Source organism: Bos javanicus, chromosome 27 (genome assembly GCF_032452875.1).
Source record: "Bos javanicus breed banteng chromosome 27, ARS-OSU_banteng_1.0, whole genome shotgun sequence".
NCBI lineage: Eukaryota > Metazoa > Chordata > Mammalia > Artiodactyla > Bovidae > Bos > Bos javanicus.
In genome coordinates, this window is record NC_083894.1 from 25,904,539 (window position 1) to 25,926,889 (window position 22,351).

The window sequence follows — 22,351 nt, forward strand, 5'->3', positions numbered from 1 at the left end:
TATGGGGTCATACAGAATCAGACACGACTGAAGTGCCTTAGCAGCAGTTTTATATGAAATGCTGAGACAAGGAAGGAAGGTAGGATGGGGCTGATCTGGGAAAGACAACGGATCACCGTGTGTCCAAAGGCCTGCACAGCGCCACTGCTGTGTCCTTGAAAGAGACAAGAGCAAGGCCCAGAGAAGTTAAGTGACTTGCTCTAGGTCACACAGGGCAAGAATTCAGCTGAGCAAGAATCCGTCAGTAAAGCACGCCACGGCAGACCATATAGGAAATAAATGTATGCTTCCCCTTGCACTTTTCACTCTCCTCTCAAAAAACAAACAAACAAAAAAAGCCACTGTGTATTTTCGATTAAGTCATTGGATCTCCTCGTGCCTCCAGTAGGCAAACTTCCCCAACTAGTCATCTGTTTCTCAGCTGAACTTTTCTGGTTAATACTAAAGAAAAAAGTAATTTCTGTTATAACAGTATCTTCTGTGCTGGGTGATGGGAAGATGCATAACTGGAAGTCAGGAGCCCTGAATTCCTCTCCTGGCTTCATTGGCAACTGGCGGGGGAGGGGCGGTGGTTTCCAAGTAAGTCACTTCACTCCAGTGGGTCTCTGCTGCTTTATCTGCAAAATGATGGCTTTGCCTTAGATCAGTGGTTTTCCAGCGGTTCTTGAGCCCTAGTACTACATGGTAGCCCCTAAGAAGCAGGTAAAGGGGGAGCCCAAATAAACGAGACTTCACGTCCCCCACTCCACTTCAATTTTACATAGTGAGGTTCCTAGGCTAAAAAAAAAAATCATCTCAAGAATTGCCCAGGCACTAATAATCTGTGATTCCAAGGCATTTTGGTTGATGGTTCTAAAGATAGACCCATGTTCACATGCCCCAAGTGAGTAAAATTTTGGGTGGACTAAAAATAACGAAGGCTGGTTTGACTTCCGGATTTTTTTCAGAATGGCACAGAGACAGTGGACTGAGAAAAATGATTTGTGAGTGGGGAATTATTTTGCTTTCCTGCCAATTTTTATTATATAAGCACATTTTTTCCTTAGCAGCTCCAGCCCCTGTGTGAACACTACTTCACTATAGGTACATAAACTGGAAGATTTGTATAAGCTGGGACCACACAGCATCCAGTGTGCAAATTAATCGTTAGAATTTTCTAAAAAAAAAAAAAAAATGTCAGTGGGAAAGATGAGTTTCTTGTTTCCTCCCCTAGAATCTTAGCCATATTAGGAATTTATTTATTTAGTTATATTATAAATACCCTATTACTATGACAATGAAGACAATGACACTGCAGATAACATTTAAAGAGAATTTCTAGGTGAGTGAATATATACAACTTTAGTCCAGAACAGTTGTTCAATGGTCTGTTAATAGAAGAGCTGTAAGAAAACAGAGATTCTCAGACTACATTGATTGATACTGAAGAAAAACTGCTCCAGATGCTCAGACTTTTAGCTAACGAATAAAAACAGGGATACATGGAACACAACATAAAAGTTAGGAAATACAGGAGTCAAGATAATTGGAATTTTTGTTTGTTAGTTTGTTTACAGATGAAGGTGTCATTAGGATTGTCTTTAAGTAAATGAAGATGCTTTGTGAATTAAATCCTTCCTGGTCATTTCCCATATTCTTTTAGGAGGAAATGGACTTATATTTAAGGGAAAAGATCTTGATCTGTTGACAGACGTGAATTGAATTTTTTTGGTAATAAAACACCAGGATGGTCAAAATAAGGTCACCCTCAGATCTCTTGCCATCTGGCCATCTGTCCTGGAGTTCTGCCCATTAAAAGGCAAATGGTTGGAGCAGAGAATTATGATTTTGATAACTGTATATGGAGCATGTCTAAGAAGTGAGCTGGCACAAATACAGAAGTATGTGTGTTGTGTGCTAAGTTGCTTCAGTCATGCTTGACTCTTTGCGACCCCATGGACTGTAGCCCTCCAGGCTCCTCTGTCCATGGGAGTGGGCAAAAGTACTGGAGTGGGTTGCCATGCCCTCCTTCAGCGGATCTTCCCAAGCCAGGAACTGAACTCACGTGTCTTACATCTCCCGCATTGATAGGTGGGTTCTTTATCACTAGGGCCACCATCACATCTGTAAAGCATTTGATGCTTTTGAACATCCTTTTCCTATGAAAGTGTTAGTTGCTCAGTTGTGTCTGACTCTTCGCGACCCCCCTGGACGGTAGTCCACCAGGCTTTTCTGTCCATGGAATTCTCCATGCAAGAATACTGGGGTGGGTTGCCAGGCCCTTCTTCAGGAGATCTTCCCGACCCAGGCATCAAACTTGGGTCTCCTGCACTGTAGGCAGATGCTTTACCATCTGAGCTACCTGCTGTCATTTGGGCTGTGGGAGGGTTCAGAGGTAGCATTCCCTGGTGTGGGGGAATGAAGGGAAACAGGCCCATAAGAGGCAAAATGTCTTACAGCCACGCGAAAGTGAGAGACAAAGTCAGGACTAGCCCTGTTTCCTGCACCATCTGCATGGCCCCAGGCATCAACTCAGGAGAGAGACCAGCCAACAGCAGTACCTTTGAGGGGAATGTCGGACTTAGAGAAGCATTGGGATAGACAGAGGAAGAGCATCATCTGGTGAAGAAAGGCTGGACGCCAAGACGTGTCTAAGATGGTGATTACTACCCGAGAGAATTAATGGACTTTGGGACCCGCCTTCACCGATGAGGTCCACAGACTCTGGAAGGCACTCCCTCAATAACACACCACCTGCATGGACAAAAAAGTACACCAGCAGTTTATTTATAACCAGAGTAATTATTTTTCCCAGGGATTGGATGGCTTCTGTACACACAGGGCTGATGACTGTATGTGAGAGGGTAGAAGCTGAGAACAAATGAGTGGTTTGTTCTAGGTACCTAGAGTGGGTACCCTATCCCTTCTCTAGTGGATCTTCCCAACCCAGGAATCGAACCGGGATCGCCTACATTGCAGGTGGATTCTTTACCAGCTGAGCTACCAGGGAAGCCCAGTGTATTAATACATGCTCATATTCTATTCCTAGAATCAAGGTGTCTGGAAACTGAAGTATTTATAAGAAGGTTATTTGGGGACCATAGAATCAGATTGAACTTGGAGAACTAGATCACAGAAAATCCTATAAAATATATCTACACTCCAGTCCTCTATCTCTGGTGAGTACCTCTATTAGCATCCCCCAGATGCCATATCCCTCTCTCCTGATAGGGCTGAAGGTACCAGACAATTCTGCCCTTTGGATTGTATATTGTAATGTTGACCCTATTACCCCTGTTTCCCTATTTAATGGCCCATTCATTCTTTAAGCACATTCTCATTGTTCTGATTCCTCTTCAGTCCAGGATATTTAATGATCTTCTTGGTGCCACTCAATCTTAAAAGGATCGCAAGGGACAGCCATATGTCTGAGGGCTGGGGGTCCCAAGTACAGCGGAAGAGGCCCCAGTTGACCAGATCAAGTCCTGGAGATGAATGACAGCCATAAATGACTCAATATACCTCAGCATGTGATCTTCTCCTTGATAGATTCATTTTCCTTTGCACAAAGCAATGAGTCACATTGCCAGGGAGCTGCTCTTCCACCCCTCCTCCCATCTTCCTTACTGCCAGCAAATTTCTAGCCACAGTTTAGGGGCCCACCAGGGCTGTAGCTGTAGGACACAGATATACTTTCTCTTCTTTCCTTTCTCACTCATGGCTCACTTGGTATGACCTTGCTTTGACCTTGAGATGACTCTATTGACCCTCACCGTCCCATCTGCAGAAGGGGGCCTCAGACATGACCATCTGTAGAGCCTCAGAAGTATTCCCTTGGGAAAAGAATCCAAACTTAAGTAAGTTGGCATTGACTTTGGTTTCTGCTCTTTCTCTTTATTCTGTAGCTGCCAAGTCATTTTCTAGGTATTCGAAATTGAATGAAAAGATATCCCTCTGGGTTTAATTTCAGTTGCTCTCTGTGTATTTTTTTATTATTATTATTACACACTTACCCAGGGATCAGTCTCTAGAACTGTCCCCCAGGCACGAGTGTCCTTTTAATTCTTAGAGGCTTGGGAACCCATGTAAAGTACTCCAAAGTACTATAAAAGCACATTAAAAATGTGCATTTTGAAAACAGTTTGAAGTCATCCCCTCTTATGGTGGAAGAAAATATCTCTGTTAAATTCTCCACGGACATGAAAATGAATCTCATTGTTAGAAAGAGACTTTCTACCCTTCCAGTCCTGACTCTGGACTTTGGAACCCACCCCAGGCACTGGAATCTCTGAGTATTAGCCTCATGGGCCCCAAGTATGAGCTTTATCTGCCTTCAGTTGGATCCTTCACATGGGGACTCAGATTCATATGCCCTGGAGACCTTAGTAGGTGTCTGGCCCAATTCACTGAGGACCCAAAGGCAAGGGTTTGGGGATCAGGTTCTGGGTGAGTCAGATGTGGTTGGGTCCAGGTTCTAGACTGTATGACCTCCTTGAACTTTGGTGCTTTCATCTACAAAACAGATGGCACCTGCCAGGTGGGGTTTGTGTGAGAAGTCCAGGCAGTATCACAGGCCAAGCACCAGCGCAAGGTCCGGCCCCTGGGAAGCCCTTACATCAGTGGTAGACACTGTACCGATCACAGGAGGGAAAATGACAGATTCTTTATTCAACGGGAGTTAACCAAGAGTCTTATGTTCTGGGCTCTGCACTAGGACCCAGGCCAACTTCCTGTGTTTGCCTGGCAACAGTCTTTTCAACTTCATCTCAGTCCTTATTTACTTCATCTTGGGCTTCCTTCACCTTCTGAGTAGAATGGACAACTCCTTTCTGTGGGATCCTCTATACCTTGCCCATAGCTAGACTGTAGATTTTTGTAAGGGCAGGACCATATCTTATTCAACCTTGTACCACCAGCACTTAATCTGATGGCCATAAGAAGGAAAGAAATGTGTGAGGGAAGGAAGAGAGGAAAGGGGAGGAGGAAGGAAAGAAGAAGGGAAGGAGGGAAGGAAGGAGGGAAGGAGGAAGACAGCATCGGTTAATAGCCAATGATAATATGAAAGCACCTTACCTCACAGCTGGTCACTGTGGCCCTTCTCACTGCCGCTACCTGGTAGAAACTGGAGCTGTGGGAGGGGCAGATGCCTGATCAAAAATGATTATCATGGCTTTACAATAAACCATTTTCCAGGTGTTAGAAGATAGATGGGCTTCCCTGGTGGCTCAGACGGTAAAGAGTCCGCCTACGATGCAAGAGACCAGGGTTGGATCCCTGGGTCAGGAACAGCCCCTGGAGAAGAGGCGGGCTACCCACTCCAATATTCCTGCCTGGAGAATTCCATGGACAGAGAAGCCTGGTGGGCTACAGTTCATGAGGCCACAGAGTCGAGCACAACTGAGTGACTAACACGTTCACCTTTTCACATTCAGAAGACAGATGTTCCCTTCTAACATGAGAATTTAACCTCCCTTCTTTTTCTCTTGAAAAACAAACAAGGCAGAGTATTCCCAGAGTCGGAGCCTCTCGCTGAGCAGAGAGAGCAGGACCAGGCGCCTGTTTCACTAACCTGGGGCACCCAGCTCCTCTTGTGTTGAAAAGAGCCAGTGGGAGCACTGGGAGGAGGGGAGGGCAGGCGATAGTCCCCTAAGGCAGAATGAGCAGCCAGAGCTCTCTTGGAGACATCTGTCCTTCATTCCTGAGGTCACCTGCTTGACATTCAATACTCCGTTGGAGCTGGAGAGACCAATGGGGAGTGATGAGGATGAGGTGAAAGTGTAAGTGGACTAAGAGCAAAGAACTTTCATTCATTCATTTATTCAACCATCCATCTATTCACCCATTCACTCTACAAATGTTCTCTTTTTCTGCCATCCTGCATGGCATGCATGATCTTAATTCTTCAACCAGGGATCAAACCCATGCCCCCTGCATTGGGTGCATGGAGTCTTAACCATTGGACCTCCAGGGAAGTCCCTCTACAAATGTTCCTTGAGTGACTAATATGAGTTGGATGTACATGGATGCAAACAAAGCCTTTGATAAAGAGCTCAAGTTTCTCTGTGTGTCAAGTTCTCATCCTAAATGAGAAATCTGGATAGTTTCAGGGTTAGAGTTCCCCATGACCCCAATTTCACAGTGCGATGAGTTCTCTCCATAAAAATAAACAACCACACAATTCTGCATGTTAATTGAGGAGATTTGTAGACACGCTGAAGCCCATTCATGAACACCAGGTTAAAAATCTTTGAACTAGAACGCTTTTCTAGTGTCTTCTTACCAAAAATTCAATTCTTGATTCTACAATAAAGCTATCCCAACAGAGACTCCTTGACACATGGTACTTTTTAACAGTCAGCAAAGATTTCAGTCTTTGAGGCAGGCACTTTGTTTCAAAGCAAAGCAAGGGAGCCACTGTGGAGGAGAAATATCAGATGCACAGTCTGCCCAGCTCATCACCTTCTCCATCCACCTATGTCTGCAGTGTTAGCCACTCAGTCATGTCCTATTCTTGTGACCCCATGGACTGTAGCCCAGCAGGCTCCTCTGTCCATGGAATTCTCTAGGCAAGAATACTGGAGTGGGTTGTCATTTCCTTCTCCAGGGGAATCTTCTCAACCCAAGAATTGAACCTGGGTCTCCCACATTGTGGGCAGACTATTTACCAACTGAGTCACCTGGAAAACCCATGTCTACAGCTCATCTGGCTGAATCTGGAGTCAGTCTGGAGGCCGAAGGTTCTCTGATTGTCAGTTCCTAGTGCCTGGGCTCCTGCTTTAGGGATTTAAATTTTTCTATTTGTGGCTGGATCAGCCTTCCTAACACTATGTCTTCCTAACCAGACCTGTTCTTCCCCTTACTTCATCACTGTTCACCCAGATCTCAGACTCAGAACATCAGCTTAAGGGACCCATTGCCTTGCAGATCATTCCTTCTGGGCCCCATCTTCCGGGTGCAGATCAGAAGTCCCTTCACCCCTGTGTGTGGACTGCTAAGCAGGAGGACCTTTGCTGTTTGAGTGTTAGGTTCCCCAGCATCACCCCATCCAAGTTTCTCTGTTTGAAATGTCCCCTCTGTCCTGACTCTAACCCATCCTGCTCTTCCCACCTACATCGAGGATCCTTGGAAGTCACACGGCAAATGAAGACTGGGGACAAGACCAGAGCGAGGCAAGGGAGGCTCCTAGAAAACTGAGGAAGCATTCGTTCTTGGTGCTGACCTTGAACCCGCATGATCCAGAGAGGGAGTTCCGTCTTAGATTTTGCAGGCTAAGCACCTCTCTTGCCATGCTCTGATCTCGGTCTTGACAAGGAAACCTCCTCAACCCAGAACAGACCGAAGGCATCCTCGAGAGTTTCCTTAATATCTGTTTTTAATTTCTGGAAGGGACCACACAATCATATTATAATCCTACTGCCAAGAGGGAAAATTCATGGGGAAGAGGAAAGTACTTTATACCAAGTTCAGCAGGTTTTGTGGCTGGTGATTAATCCCTTTGTGAAAAATGGCAATTTTAACACTGACATGAGTAATCACACCTTTTCTTTCCACCGCAGTTTAGCATTTCCTGCTGTAATAATTCAGGCCTAATACCTCATTCAAGGAAGCAGAAGTGTCAGCAGGCTATTCGTTTTCTCCTCATTGACCCATTTGTGTCTTCATACTCTCAGTCTGAAGCTGCCACATTGTGGGAGCGCATTCGTGATTCATGCTGGACATCCACTGAAATTCTGAAAGGGCATTGCCAAGAAGGACCTCCTTCAAAGGACAATTCCTCAACGTGGTGACAACTCAATGACCCAGCAATTTGGTCACGATCTCTTGAGCTGGGAAGTCCCCTGATCATAGATTTTCAAGGCCGCTGTCTATGGAAAGGTTGGAAGAAAGGAGAAGTCCAGGGTCCAGGCTCAAGTCTCTGGGGTTCTCATCCTAGTTCTGTTGTCTAATTTTGCTAAACTTTTTGACCTCCCTGGGCTTGTGTTTTCTCATCTGTGCTAAGAGAAGGCCGGATGGGGGCTGGATCAGGAAAGGCAGTTTCAGCTTTAGAATGTTATGGTGCTACTCGGTGTGACTCTTGGGGTTTTAAGTTATGTTTGAGAGTTCTTTGAACTCTTTCCCACCTCGACTCTCTGGAGGACTTGGACAGTAGCAGTGGGAGTCTCAGTTCATGCCCACAGTACAATTCTGGTTTGCCATGGTGCTCAAGGGAGGTGGAGAGAAGGGTTCTGCTGTGCTTTGATCTCTTGACCTGTATTCCAAGCCTTTCTCTTGTTCCCTCAGGGAATCTTCAGGCTCTCAAACCAGCTTCCCCTCTGCCGAGCTGCCAACGCATGCTCCCTGATGGAGGCCCCTTAACCAGCCCACTAGCACCGTCTCCTTCCCACTGAGGTTTCTGACTCACAGCTGCAGCAACGGCTGGCACCGTCAGAACACATCTTGCAAATTGCACTGGGGGCTGCCTCTCTGGTTTGCCCCCCTGGATACCAGATCCAAGACGACAGCCAGAACTGAGGTCTTCACAGGTTAGAGAGCATCTATTAATACTTGGGAGAGCTTTCTAACACAGACTTTGTTTTCTTTTAACATATATATTTTATATGTCTGTATATATATATATATATTTCATGTATATGTTATATAATAGTCACATATGACTAATACTTAGAGTATTGTTTCAATTCTGTCAGTATAATTGGTTCATTCATATCTGGGTGTCTAGATAATATTAAGATTTTGAACTCTTACTCTGAAGGATATATTCAGGATAAATTCTGACACTTTTCGCTGAACATGATTTTTATGACTATCTTTGGAAAACAACAAAGATAGGATTGGGTGGCAAGTATGTTCTTTTCTCTCATCTACCAACATCAATTGATTTATAGTGGCTTCCTTGTGGCGATGTTGAAAATAATCGTGAGACAGTGACTCGACAAGGAGTGCCTAATGGATGAGCAATGTCTGCTCTGAGTAAGGAGGGGGGCCAGGCAGCGTGGGTATCACTTATGTGCCATCCTTGGGCGACATCTTTCCAGCCACTGCCTTAGCTCGTCTTCCTGCCTGAAGCTAGAGGTCAAAGCGTGATGCTCAATGAACATGACTGATGTCCAGGATATCCAGAATGTCGCACAGAGTAGGATCATTTCAGTGATAAACATCAAAGGAGAATAAGCTATAGCCCTAAGTCTGGGGCTTTGCTTCTATTATCAACATACCTGGTGAATCCAGTTAAAACTGAAGTCATTTTAGGGGAGGGTAAAAAAATCTAATTGGGCTTCCCTGGTGGCTCAGTGGTAAAGAACTCACCTGCCAATTCAGGAGACCCAGGTTCAATCCCTGGGTCAGGAAGATCCCCTGGAGAAGGAAATGGCAACCTGCTCCAGTATTCTGTCTTGGAAAATCCCACAGACAGAGGTGACTGGTGGGCTGCAGTCCATGGGGTTGCAAAAGAGTTGGACGTGACTTAGTGACTAAAACAACAACAGTGATGACAAGAAAGTTCACAGAGAAGGAAACTGAGGTCCTATACAATCTGCTGCGCATTTATGATGCAAATCACCATATTCATGGTAAATAACAGATAACCACTCACTAACCTCCATTTACTCCTTACTAAGAAAATGGCAAACTCTAACCCAGGCAGGACTACAGTAAACCTCCCTGGCTAGTTCTGTGTGTGTCCTATTTAAATGTCTTTATCCTGCTCTTCCAACCCTCTCCCTCTTTGCCTCCCAGCACTCTTCCCATGTCTCTTCATGCTAGAATGGGCTCTTTCTTCTATAAGGGCTGAGCGCAGACCAAATGCTAAGAACTCTGTTTCTCCATCTGCTCTTGCTTTCAACTTTAAGGAGAGAGTTGTCAGTTGTAATCCTAGAGCTGTAGGTATCTGCCTCTTTAACTGATTACTATTCGAAATTTAAAGAGATTTCTTTTGCCTCAGATACAGAAAAATGTCCCCTTTCCCCTCCTTCTCCCCACTTCCTCCAGTCTTGGGAATCCACCCACCATGGATGGATTTCACCATCGCAGTGCTTTGCCTTGGGTCTTTGCTCTGATCACTGTGTGACCTGGCTTATCCCGTGGCCCTGGGAGGGATTCACTGAGTGTGAGAAAGAACATTATTTTAAGTTAAACAGGAAGTGAAAAAGCCTCTAAAACGTAGAGATGTAATGATATTTTCCGGAGGTCAACATCAAATGCTCAGCTCTTTCTGGCACTGCAGTAAAACAGTCAGTGGTTCCACTGTAGTGAGAATTTAAAATCCTCACCATTCTTAAGATCTTGCTTTAATGAAAAAGTAGGCTGGACACCGGAGCAGAGGTGCCAGGTTGCCTGGGGGGAGGACAATCCCAATTTTGACCTGGGTCATAAGTGGGCTCGTTTCAGGAAGCAAGGAATGGATAGAGGCTCATAAAGGCAAGTCAGAGAGAATAGGATGTATTTTGGCAAGCCTCACGAAGCAGGGGATGTTCATTGAATATTCAGTGCATTTCGAACAACCTGAAACTCCTGTGCCCACTCGGATTTCGTGTTCGTGATGCTAGTAAGCCAGCGCTGCCTGACTCTGTGCCCACACCTCCCACACACGGAATTCCTCCAGTTCCTCTCCTTTTGTTTTTCTGTCTCCCAGTGCTTTCTGGAATGCATTCTCTTGTGCACCTCTCCACCTCGCTCAGCAGTGTCACACAAAAGCCGCAGTCCAAATGTCCTCTTTGGAAGTGACTGGGGAACGAACGATGCAGTGTGGACTCCAAAGGCTAGGGTCTTCCAGCTTTAGCCCTCCGTAAGAGCGTCTCTGTTTGTCAGCTTCTGCCTATACTCTTCCTTGTCATGGTTCTCTGCTCTGGTTTATTTCACATCAGTTCCCTTTCAGTTTGGATTAGTCAGCCCTCTCTGCCATGTGCTAAATTCATTAGTCATGAAACAAAGATAACATCATCTATTAACTCTATTACTGAACACCGTTCTGAGTCTTTTGGGGGTTAAACTACATACAACATAGCCCTCAATTTCACCCTCATGCCCTCCATGAAACGTGTACCTGTGAAATAATAGGGAACCATGTATTTCATTAGAACTTCCCTGGTGGCTCAGACAGTAAGGAATTTGCCTGCAATGCAGGAGACCTGGGTTCTATGCCTGGGTCAGGAAGATCCCCTGGAGAAGGAAATGGCAACCTGCTCCAGTATTCTTGCCTGGAGAACTCCATGGACAGAGGAGCCTGGTGGGCTACAGTCACAAAGAGCCGATCATGACTGAGTGACTAACGTAACACACATGTAGTTCAACATATTTGCAAATGCTCAGCACAGAGTCTGGTACATTTTAGATGCTGTACAAGATGTATTTGTTAGACAAGTAGACGAATGTTTGATCGTGTCGTTAAGCACAGAGGGGCTAGGGGAGTTCAGATAAAGCGTGATGATGTAGACTGGAGATATCAGTGAGGGTTCGAATAAAGGCAGGACCGGAAGGTGCTGGGAGGTCTGTTAGGCTCCACCTGAGCAGTCTGACAGAGGCAGGCCGAGCAGGCTAAATGGGAGCCTGTGGTTCTCTGGATGAAAGCTGCTTCTTAAGACTTGGCTGTTATGGTGCTGACTGTTGCTGTCATTACAGCTAAATTTACTCTAAATAGAAATCTATAACTATCTCAATGAGCACTGAAGAGCAGCTTAGTCATCGCGGTCACCAAATGTCGTCATATACATTAAGGGCATCGATGGCACCCCACTCCAGTACTCTTGCCTGGAAAATCCCGTGGATGGAGGAGCCTGGTAGGCTGCAGTCCATGGGGTCGCTAAGAGTCGGACATGACTGAGCGACTTCACTTTCACGCATTGGAGAAGGAAATGGCAACCCACTCCAGTGTTCTTGCCTGGAGAATCCCAGGGACGGGGGAGCCTTTTGGGCTGCCGTCTATGGGGTTGGACAGAGTTGGACACGACTGAAGTGACTTACCTACCTTATGTGTCCAGAAACGTCCCAGCCACCCTTTTAAATGCACAGCCTCTGGTTAGCTTTGTCATTTGGGCTTTTAGATTTGAAAACAGACATACAAAGGAAACAATCTGATCTTAGGGAAAAAGGAAAATTTACCCTTGACATCTCACTGAACTGGATTTTTGTTGTTACATGATATAGAGACTTGTAGTTGTGAAATGTCAATTCACTCATTTGACAATTACATAACATCAAGACAACAGGCATAAAGCGGTGAGAAGAGGGAGGCAAATTTAAGAACTAATTGCAATTACTTATCTAAGTATAATTGCGCAAAGTGCACAAAGGAACAGGGCAGGGTATTAAGGAGCAGAGAATGGGGGATCTGACCTAGGATGGGGCAGAAATGGAGGTTTCCTTAAGTATTTGAATATTTAGAAGGAGGAGGGAGAGGCAGGCCAATGGTTGGGTGGGGATGGTCTGGGGTTAAGCTGGGAAAAGACCCACTTTCCTCTGGCTTTGAAGTGCATATTTTACTAAGTTACAATTCCTTACAGTAAACTCCTGTGGCTTGAGAGGTTGGCTATGCAGATAATATGGTGATCACAGCGGCTGCCTCTGAAGTGGGAGGCAGCACACCAGCTTTTACAGTTGTCTTTCAGTGTCTGGGGAGGGTTGGTCCCAACTCCCATCCGAGGTGAATACCAAACTCTGGGGGTGCTCAAGTCCCTTATATAATTAGGTACAGTGCACCTGGCCCTTGGTGTCCTCCGGTTACCCATCCGAGGGTTTGGATCCGCAGTAGGTTGAATCCACAGATGCGAAACCCGTGGATGTAAAGGGTTGACTGCTCTATTCTTTTACTCTGGGTATGGCATCTGGTCCCATCACTTCATGGGAAATAGATGGGGAAACAGTATCAGAATTTATTTTGGAGGGGCTCCAAAATCACGGCAGATGGTGATTGCGGCCATGAAATTAAAAGACGCTTACTCCTTGGAAGAAAAGTTATGACCAACCTAGATAGCATATTAAAGAGCAGAGATATTACTTTGCCAACAAAAGTCTGTCTAGCCAAGGCTATGGTTTTTCCAATGGTCATGTATGGATGTGAGAGTTGGACTATGAAGAAAGCTGAGCGCCAAAGAATTGATGCTTTTGAACTGTGGTGTTGGAGAAGACTCTTGAGGAGAAGTCCCTTGGACTGCAAGGAGATCCAACCAGTCCATTCTAAAGGAGATTAGCCCTGGGATTTCTTTGGAAGGAATGATGCTGAAGCTGAAACTCCAGTACTTTGGCTACCTCATGCGAAGAGTTGACTCATTGGAAAAGACTCTGATGCTGGGAGGGATTGGGGGCAGGAGGAGAAGGGACGACAGAGGATGAGATGGATGGATGGCATCACGCACTCGATGGACATGAGTTTGAGTGAACTCCGGGAGTTGGTGATGGACAGGGAGGCCTGGCGTGCTGCAATTCACGGGGTCACAGAGTTGGACACGACTGAGTGATTGAACTGAACTGAACCAGGGTGGGACTCAGTAGCACAGTCTCCTATTGTTTTGCTCTGACTCTCAGAGTTGTGTCGAATAGAACACAGGCACACATGGGCACACACACACACACACAGACACACAAAAGGCAGTGAGCATTCAAATCTCCTCTGCTGTTACTTTTCAAACGTCTGCATGCTCAAGGTTCTGAGTGTGGCTTCTTACTGCCTGCGCTGAGCTATCTCACAGCAACCTCACTTCCTGCCTGGTCAGTGCCCCCCAGTCCCTCCATTACCCCTGTTCTCTCCTTCCAAGCAGTTTCATTCCACGCGTCCTCCCCTCAACCCCAGAGTTCTGACTTCTCAATACAGATGTTGAGCTTATTGGCACTTACGCTTCATTCTATAACATGTGATGAAGCTAGTGGAGGCAGCGTTGACAGTATTTCTATTTTGCCAAAGCTGGCGACCTGACCACGAACAGAGAAGGACTGATAGTAGCAATCTTGAATGTGAACTTGAACTTCAGAAGAACCGAGAGAAACCAAAAGGTCTGAAATGTGTTTATAAGTGGCTTTCCAGGTGGCACCAGTGGTAAAGAGTCCGCCTGCCAATGCAAGAGACTCAAGAGATGTGGGTTTGATCCCTGGGTCAGGAAGATCCTCTGGAGGAGGAAATGGCAATTCACTGCAGTATTGTTTCCTGGAAAATTCCATGGACAGAGGGACCTGGTGGACTACAATCCATGGGGTCGCAGAGTTGAACATGACAGAGCATGCACACCAGATTAGATAGAAATAGGACACCAGAGTTCTGAGAATAAAGGGAAGAGGGCTGTTTCTGCTGATTCTTAACCAGCTCCGACCCAGCCTCCACAGGCTCCTTGGGAGGGTGTTGGGAGTGCGGTTGTCACAGCCTGGGCAAGAGGAGGTGGGTGGGAGTCATGGAAATGTTGTCATGGGCTTCCATCATGCATGGCTGTAAAAGTCATCTGACCACCTGATTCTCTCACTGAGGAGTAAAATGCCCATAAAAAGGAAATTGTAGAAGTAAACCTGAGTGGAGAATGACCATCTGTGCCATGCCGAGAGCAAGCTGAGGTGGAACTTTTCTCTGAGGAGAGATCTAGTGGAAATACATTATCTAGTCTCTCACCTCGTCTGTCACATTATCCAGGATCAACTGGAACAAATTGCACAGATGTCACATGGACACATGAGCTTCCCTGGTAGCTCAGTTGGTAGAGAATCCACCTGCAATGCAGGAGACCCCTATTCAATTCCTGGGTAGGAAAGATCCCCTGGACAAGGGATAGGCTACCCACTCCAGTATTCTTGGGCTTCCCTTGTGGCTCAGCTGGGAAAGAATCTGCCTGCAATGTGGGAGACCTGGATTCGATCCCTGGGTTGGGAAGATCCCCTGGAGAAGGGAAAGATTACCCACTCCAGGATTCTGACCTGGAGAATTCCATGGACTGTATAGTCCAGGGGGTCACAAAGAGTCAGACACGACTGAGCAACTTTCACTTTCACTTTTTCACATGTAGAAGACAGACACCAGCCCTAGAAATGAGACTGCACTTTGCCTTCTGGGATTTTACACAAAATGGTAATATTCTCTAGGCTTTGGTTCTTCTCTTTGTAAAATGGGAACACAGATTTCTGACTCCTGAAAAGAGAGATGAAGTACTTTTTGTGATTCGGAAGACAAGGTTGTGAGACTGCATTTTTACAGCTACACATTCAAGAAGTTGTTGGTTGGCAAAGAGAGGGGGATGGGGTGAGGGCAGGGCTGGTTGACTTACCGTTTCAGTCTCTCTGGAGTGGAACAGATTTTATTGCGGTGGGCAGAACATGCTAAGTCACTTCAGTCGTGTCCTACTCTGTGACTCCATGAACTGTAGCCCATCAGGCTCCTCCATCCATAGGATTCTCCAGGCAAGAATACTAGAGTGGGTTGCCATGCCCTTGTTCAGGGGATCTTCCTGACCCAGGAATTGAACACGCATCTCTTATGTCTCCTGCACTGGCAGGCATGTTCTTTACCACAGTGAGACCTGGGAAGCCCCAGTAGGCAGAACAGTGTCCCCCAAACATGCCCACACTGTAATACTGACAATAATGGGGCAGCATCCTTAAGAAGCAACAAATCCAGCAGGCAGATTGGGGCTCTGGAAGGATGTCTCCAAGGGAAAAAAATGAAACTTATGGTGGATATGTTTGGGTGTCTTGAAAGGAGATCTGTACTTTCTGGCAGAGTACGGGGATACATTTGAGATACAGACATAGGAAACTGGGCAAGAAAAGAATAATATGAAAAATTATTAACTCTAGGAACATCGTATTAATAGTTGAACAAGAAAGCAAAGGCAATTGTAAAGTATTAAATGGCCCATCTGAGAAGTTTCATAAAATCATAATAATGCAATGCCTGGGCATTGATGTAGCCATAATTCATGATATTGTTTTGGGAAAATGGGAGTGTGCACGCCAAGTGCCAAGGCAGGAGATGTGAGTTCGATCCCTGGGTCGGGAAGATCCCCTGGAGAAGGAAACGGCAACCCAGTCCAGTGTTTTTCCTGGGAAGCCCATGGACAGAGGAGCCTGGTGGGCTACAGTTCACGGGGTTGTGAAGAGTTGGATGTGACTTAGTGACTGAGAATGAGCAAATACACTAGGAACTCCTTTGCTGAGCAAAGAGTAAAAGCCTTTCTGAGTCATCATCCAACGGCAAAGTGACCTTGGAGCCACTCAGTGGGACAGGCAGGAATGGGGCGTCCAGAGTGGACCTGGGAGCCAGGCCGAAGAGTGGCACCAGGTGAAGCAGCAGCAGCTGTGCCCAGGGGTCCAGGTGGGTGAGAGCCTCCCCAGCGCCCAGCGAGCAGGGGCAGGAGAAAGAGAAGCTTCCAGAGTCTGAGTCACATCACTCAGGGACCAGCCTAGTGACAAGGTCACTCCTTTAGACTTTGCCCTACTCCATCTTTTGGGGTCAGGAGGGTCAACATCACAGACATTTGTGATTACTGGCTTCTCCGATCCCCATCTTCTGGATTCCCCAGCGCCCCTACCCCCCAGCAGCTCGGTCTCCCAGGAGCCCTCCGCACCTCGAGACAGTTTGCACTAACCCCCTCCGTTCCGCGCCCATAGCACCCTGGGGTATCCCTGGGTGCTCTCTCCACACTGCCCTGTGACTGTTTTGCCCCTCTGCTCAGCTGTGAGCTCCCACAGGGACGGGAAGCTGGTTTCGCCCCAAGTCTTCCCTTGTGCCTATCTCACTTCCCCAGCAGATGGTTGTGGAAAGAATGGGTGGGTGGTTTGTGAATCGCTCCCCCTCCCCCCTTGTCAGACCCCCATACATGGGGCGGGTGCCACCCAGGCCGGGGTGCAGCACCCTCTCCATCACCTCGCCCCTCTGGGCCCCAGTCTAAATCCGTCCATGGACGAGAGTCATCAGAGCCTGGGCAACCGCGGACGGCCGGGAAGATATGTGGGCAGCATCAGAAGGAGAGAATGTCACATTCCCTTCTCACATTCCAGGAAACAGGAATAAATATAAACATCTCTGATAACTGTCTTAGCAGAGAGAGAGCTGCATTTCTCTTGATTTCAAGAAGTCTTCCTGGCATTCTGTGCTGCTAAGATACTTATCTTATCAGACCACCCTCTTCACCCCAAAGCTTCCTTCAGCCTGAAAGTTTTGAGTGTTATGGTTTTTTTCAGGTACCTCAGGGAACACAGAAGCCAGGGAGAAATCAGTGGGTAACCCAACCACAGATCCCTGGAGCCTTGGGCTTACTGATCCCTAACTATCACTTCTGCCAGAAACGGAGGCAGGGCTCCAAGAATAATCTCGGAGGCAGGGGGCTGAGCTGGGACGGGAGCTGAGACGCTAGCTCAGAATTCAGCCTCAGCCCAGCCCTCGCGGGGAGAGGAAGCCTGCCCCCTCTGCCCTTGCTTCCCGTGGTCCAGTGGAGATTAACAAGGTTCGCTATGACTCACCCTGTGAGTCAGACCGGGGGAGAAAAACAAGCACGTCAAAGTCTGAGTTTCAGATGTGAAAAGATTCAGCAGCCTGATCTGTGACCAAAATTGTTGATTTGAAGAGCTGGAGAGAAAATTGCCAAGCTTTCTCTCCTTTCCTTGTCCAAGGGCTGAGCTTTCTGGAGACCAGCTGGGTAAAGGCCTGGCTGGAAGGAGAAAGAATGCGGAAAACCAACCGCCAGCCTCTCCAAACGGGAGGTACCGGGGAAGAAGACCCGCTCAGGCCTGGAGCTAGGGTGTGAAGGAGATGCTGTTTCTCTGGGCTCCTCACATCCCCCCCTTTCCTTTGGGCACTAACATCCCCATCCATTTCACTTGACTGTGTTCTTGATTTCTACCTCCCTAGTTCCATGGTCCTCAAACTTGGCTGTACCTTGGAATCTTCTGGAGAGATTAAGATATCCTGACGTTCGGCTCTGCCCCTGGGGCCCTGGCATGTGGATTTTTCCAAGCAAGCTGGGTGATTCTAATGCACAGCCAAGCTTAAGCATCTTGCCCCTCAGCCAGTGCATAAACAGTCCATAAGAATTTGCATTCAGACCTTTTATCTATAAGAGTCTAATGGCATGCTCTGTTCTAAATTAAAGAATTTCATGCTTCGGAGAGATTCTTCCGTGGGCTGTGAAGTCTTCTTTTAAATTCTGTTGCATCAGATATCGGTACTAAAGATAAACGGGTTATGGTTGACTGAGGATATTTTAGGTCTGAAAGCAGAGTGAAACGCATAGGGCAGCTCACTACTCTCTAGCCTTCTTCTCTTAATTCTCATTCTTCCCCCTCCCTTGTTTCTTCCCCTAGACCCCCACCTGCCAGGGAACAAGAGCCCATTCTAACGGAGCCCTCTCTCCTTCCCTGAATGTCCCCTCAACATCTTGCTACTTGAGACCCAGAAGGAAGTCACAGTGAGATCTTCCACTAGAGACCTCAACCTCATGATCCAGAAAGTTCCTTCCACACCATCCATTCTGCCAGGCATCAGATGCTCAAGGGCTTTCAGTTCTGAAGCAGCAGCAAGAGTCAGGGGACATGGCTATGTGGCACCTGGGTCCCTCAGGGGGGATAGCAGAGTAGCAGTTCTTCTCTTTTTTTAGGATCTCAGGACTCCTTGACATGCTTCAAAGGGAAGTTTTGTTGATGTGGGATCTATATCGATTGATATGACATTAGAAATGAAATAGCAAACACTGTTCAATAACATAATAACATTTCAAATTAGTACATCTTATGAAAATAGCTATATTTTCTTTTTAAAAAATGTAGTGAGAAGAGTGGCACTGCTCTACTTTGGGCAAATCTCTTTTCTACCTGGCCTAACAGAAGACAGCTGGAGTCTCATACCTTCTCCTGTGTTCAGCCCGTTTCAATCTGCACATTATTCAGCAGCCTCTGGCAAACAACACTGGAAACTGATGCGAGAATAAGAGCGCAAAAGCAAACAACGTCTTCGTATTATGAAATTCATTTTGACCCTGTGGGTCCTCCAGATGTGTCTCAGGGACTCTCATGGGTATCTGGGCCAATCCTATGAGAACTCATTGTAGACAATCATCTGTGATCAAGAAAGCTACTGCTGGGTGATGATTGAACAGTTCACAGGGCCAGGAATAAGCACTAACTTGGTACCTGAGGGTAGATCCCAGAGGACAGGGAAAAATAAAACAGAAATTGAATTAACAGAGTGCAAGCAATGGGTGTCAATGTCATGTATATGTCTTTTGTAGCAATTTCTAAATCTCTGTTGAACATACTCTTGTGCACATTAACTTGGGCACAGGGCCATGTTGAACAGCTAACACTGAGGATGAAGCTCTGAGATAGATGTTCTAGAAATCCTGCTGTCCCAGCCCTGCCACTGGCTATGTGAACTGATGGTAAGCAGTTTTGGTTTCGGTTTCCACCTCTAAATAGTTGATTTCCAAAAACCTCTTCTCATTTTAACATCCTTTGGTTATCTGTTGACAACTTTTTAAAAAGCTAGGGGAAGAAAAAAAAAAAAAAAAGCTAGGGGAGGGTCATGGCATTCTTGAAAAAATTTCAGCTGAATTAAACAAGTAAATAATTAGATGGTAGAAAAATAAGAAGGAAGTAAAACTGAACATTTACCAAATTCTGGGTTGATAGTAACTTCCGAAAACTAAAAAGCATTTAGAAAGTGCAAAGCCTATTAAGAAGAAAGTAAAACTGACCCACAATATTTTGGTGTATTTCCTTCTGAGCATTCCTTTTCCAGATCGTACTACACACAGAATTTAATATTATGATTTCCTTAGGTAAACAGTTTTGCTAAATATTTAGGTAAAATTTGTTGTAATTTTCATTTAGATGCATAACATCCAACCATATGAATATACTATATTTTACTTAACAATTCCCTTATGTTTTGAGATCTGAGAAGTTGTATTAGTGTCATGAAATTATGGGTGATTTTGTTTCTATTTTGTTTTAATTTTTTAATTTGCTCTAGTGTGATTTGACATTATTCTTATCATCAAAAGTAACTTTAAGGCTTCCTAGGTGGTACTAGCAGTAAAGAACCCACCTACCAATGCAGGAGACATAAGAGACACAGGCTCTATCCCCAGGTCAGGAAGATCCCCTGGAGGAGCGCGTGGCAACCCATTCCAGTATTCTTGCCTGGAGAATCCCATGGACAGAGGAGCCCGGCAGGCTACAGCCCATGAGGTCTCAGGGTCCAACGTGACTGAAGCGACTTGGCCCACAGGTGAGGGTGTATTTCCCCCCCACCACCCGCCCCGGGAGGTATAGTGATTGTTTATACAAGATATCATATTCTTTGAAGAGTCTGGTTTTTTTTTGCAGATTTTTCTTGACTCAACAGACTCTCGACTTCATAGGACTGCAATTGCAAAGGTGCGGCTAGAATTCCAGATAGGACGGTCAGCCAGCTTACCTGCCTGTGGTGACTCATGCTGCTTGCCCCTACTCAGATAATGGCTTGTCATTTCAGCCAGCACAGCCCCCGACTTGCAGCAACTTCACTGGAATTCACTTTTCCTGTTTTTTTGTGTGTTTTTTTTTTAGGTGCTCCTCCTAGTTCCAGGAAGGTAACTCAGAAATCATCACCCTTTGCCTTTTCCCACAGCACCGTTAAACAGGGACGAGCAAGAAATGGCCAAGTTTGACTGGAGCCAGCCCAGGACAGAGAAATGTTCCTCTTGGCCACTCATCCCTGACAGCGCGGTCAGTGTCCCAGGAATGTCACGTGGGCCTCTCTCCAGACCTGGGGATGAGCTGAGCTGCTGACAAGTGAAAATGTTATGGAACAAAATGGCCGACACACTGAGATTTATCTGTTGACACACGGACAGGGAACACCCTGGGGAGGCCGAAGAAAGAGTTCTGTCTGCTGAACTGTGCCCACAGCCGCCTTCAGCCCAACAGCACCAGCTGCCAACACCCTGTGTCTCTGATTCCTTTTCCCTTTCTGCAGTTTTTGCAACCCCATAATTGCCTTGGTAGAACTTAGATGTTCTGACTGAAATGGTCTTCCCAATAATTCTAGTCTCTTTTAGTGAGAAATACTATACAAAAATTTGGGCTTCCCTGGTGGCTCAGTTGGTGAAGAATCCACCTGCCATGCATGAGACCCAGGTTCGATCCCTGGGTTGGGAAGATCCCCTGGAGGAGGGCAAGGCATCCCACTCCAGTATCCTTGCCTGGAGAATCCCATGGACAGAGGAGCCTGGCAAGCTGCAGTCCATGGGGTCGCAAAGGGTCAGAGACGACTGAGCGACTCAGCACATACATATATTTATGTCATGAAGTACCACCAACTGGATGGCTTAAGACAGTAAAAATCCACTGTTTCATGTTCTGGAGGCTGGAAGCCCAAAATCAAGGTGTCCGAAGGGCCTCTCTCCCTCGGAAGGAGACATTTTGGCTGTTCCTCACTCTGGAGATGTGAGTGTCCTGTGACTGGTGGTCGACTGTCTTCATATCATTGTCCCTCTCTGCATGCCTCTCTTTGTCCAAATGTCCCCTTTTCATAAGGACACCAGTCACACTGGATTAGGGCTCACCCTAATGACCTCAGTTTAATTCAATTAGCTCTGTAAAAGCCTGGTTTCCAAACAAGGTCACATTTTGAGGGACTAATGGGGTTAGGACTTCAATATATCTCTTCAGATACATAATTCAACACATACCAATACCTAAATCTCAGAACCAGAGTTGGAACTCAGAGCCGCTATGTGGCTTGCTCAGGCCCACATTTTTCTCAGAGGAATTAAGAGCTGGAATGTGTGGAGTTTCTCTGGAAGCCGATCTGCCTCACAATGGTAACAACTTGCAGCAGTAGGTTTAGCTCCAAATGAAGAGCACTTCTTAGCCAAGTATTTTGCTGGCTATTGCTAGTGTGGCCCAGTGCATGCTGCAGAATAAACCTGAGGGCTTAGCGTGTTTTTTTCTCACAGAGCTCTGGAACAGCGGGCTGACTTTTTCTCTCTGAGCCTGAGGAGAGGTGGGGTTTTTGGACAGGGCAAGCCTGTGACCACTCACCCTGCTAGGGAGACACCCCAGGCAGAGCCTCCTCTGCTCCAGGTCTCCAGCCCATGATGCAAAGCCTCTCTGGGTTGAGGGAGTGACTGTGGCGGGGCTCCATGATGGCTGTGCTTGGCAAGATCAACCGTTCTCATACCTTGGAGAGTTCTCACCACGCCTCAGGCAAGTGACTGGCTGGTGAACACAGCACTGCGTATCCAGCATCTACTTGAGTCTAAGTGAGTCTAACTAGCAACTGAAGGGGGCTTAACGTGAGATTAAGACAGCATTTCTGGGAGACTGGAAATCACTCATTTGAGATTCTGCTGTGATGTGAGCTCCACCAACCCACTGCTTCCTTCAGACTAGGACAAGCCAAATAAAATATTATTCCTTTTTA

General features: G+C 46.4%; 1 long non-coding RNA gene across 3 annotated transcripts; it reads left to right on the forward strand.

Moving 5' to 3' along the window:
* The first annotated feature begins 2,804 nt into the window (after positions 1 to 2,804).
* Positions 2,805 to 22,351, forward strand: LOC133239952 (uncharacterized). Of its 3 annotated transcripts, XR_009734053.1 has the most exons (5): positions 4,945 to 7,854; positions 8,260 to 8,501; positions 20,034 to 20,173; positions 20,272 to 20,322; positions 20,494 to 22,351. It is a non-coding gene; the product is annotated as an uncharacterized LOC133239952 (long non-coding RNA). The 3 variants fall into 3 exon arrangements; XR_009734052.1 differs by lacking the exons at positions 4,945 to 7,854; positions 20,272 to 20,322 and adding an exon at positions 2,805 to 3,158; XR_009734051.1 differs by lacking the exon at positions 20,272 to 20,322 and having other exon boundaries at positions 4,949 to 7,854.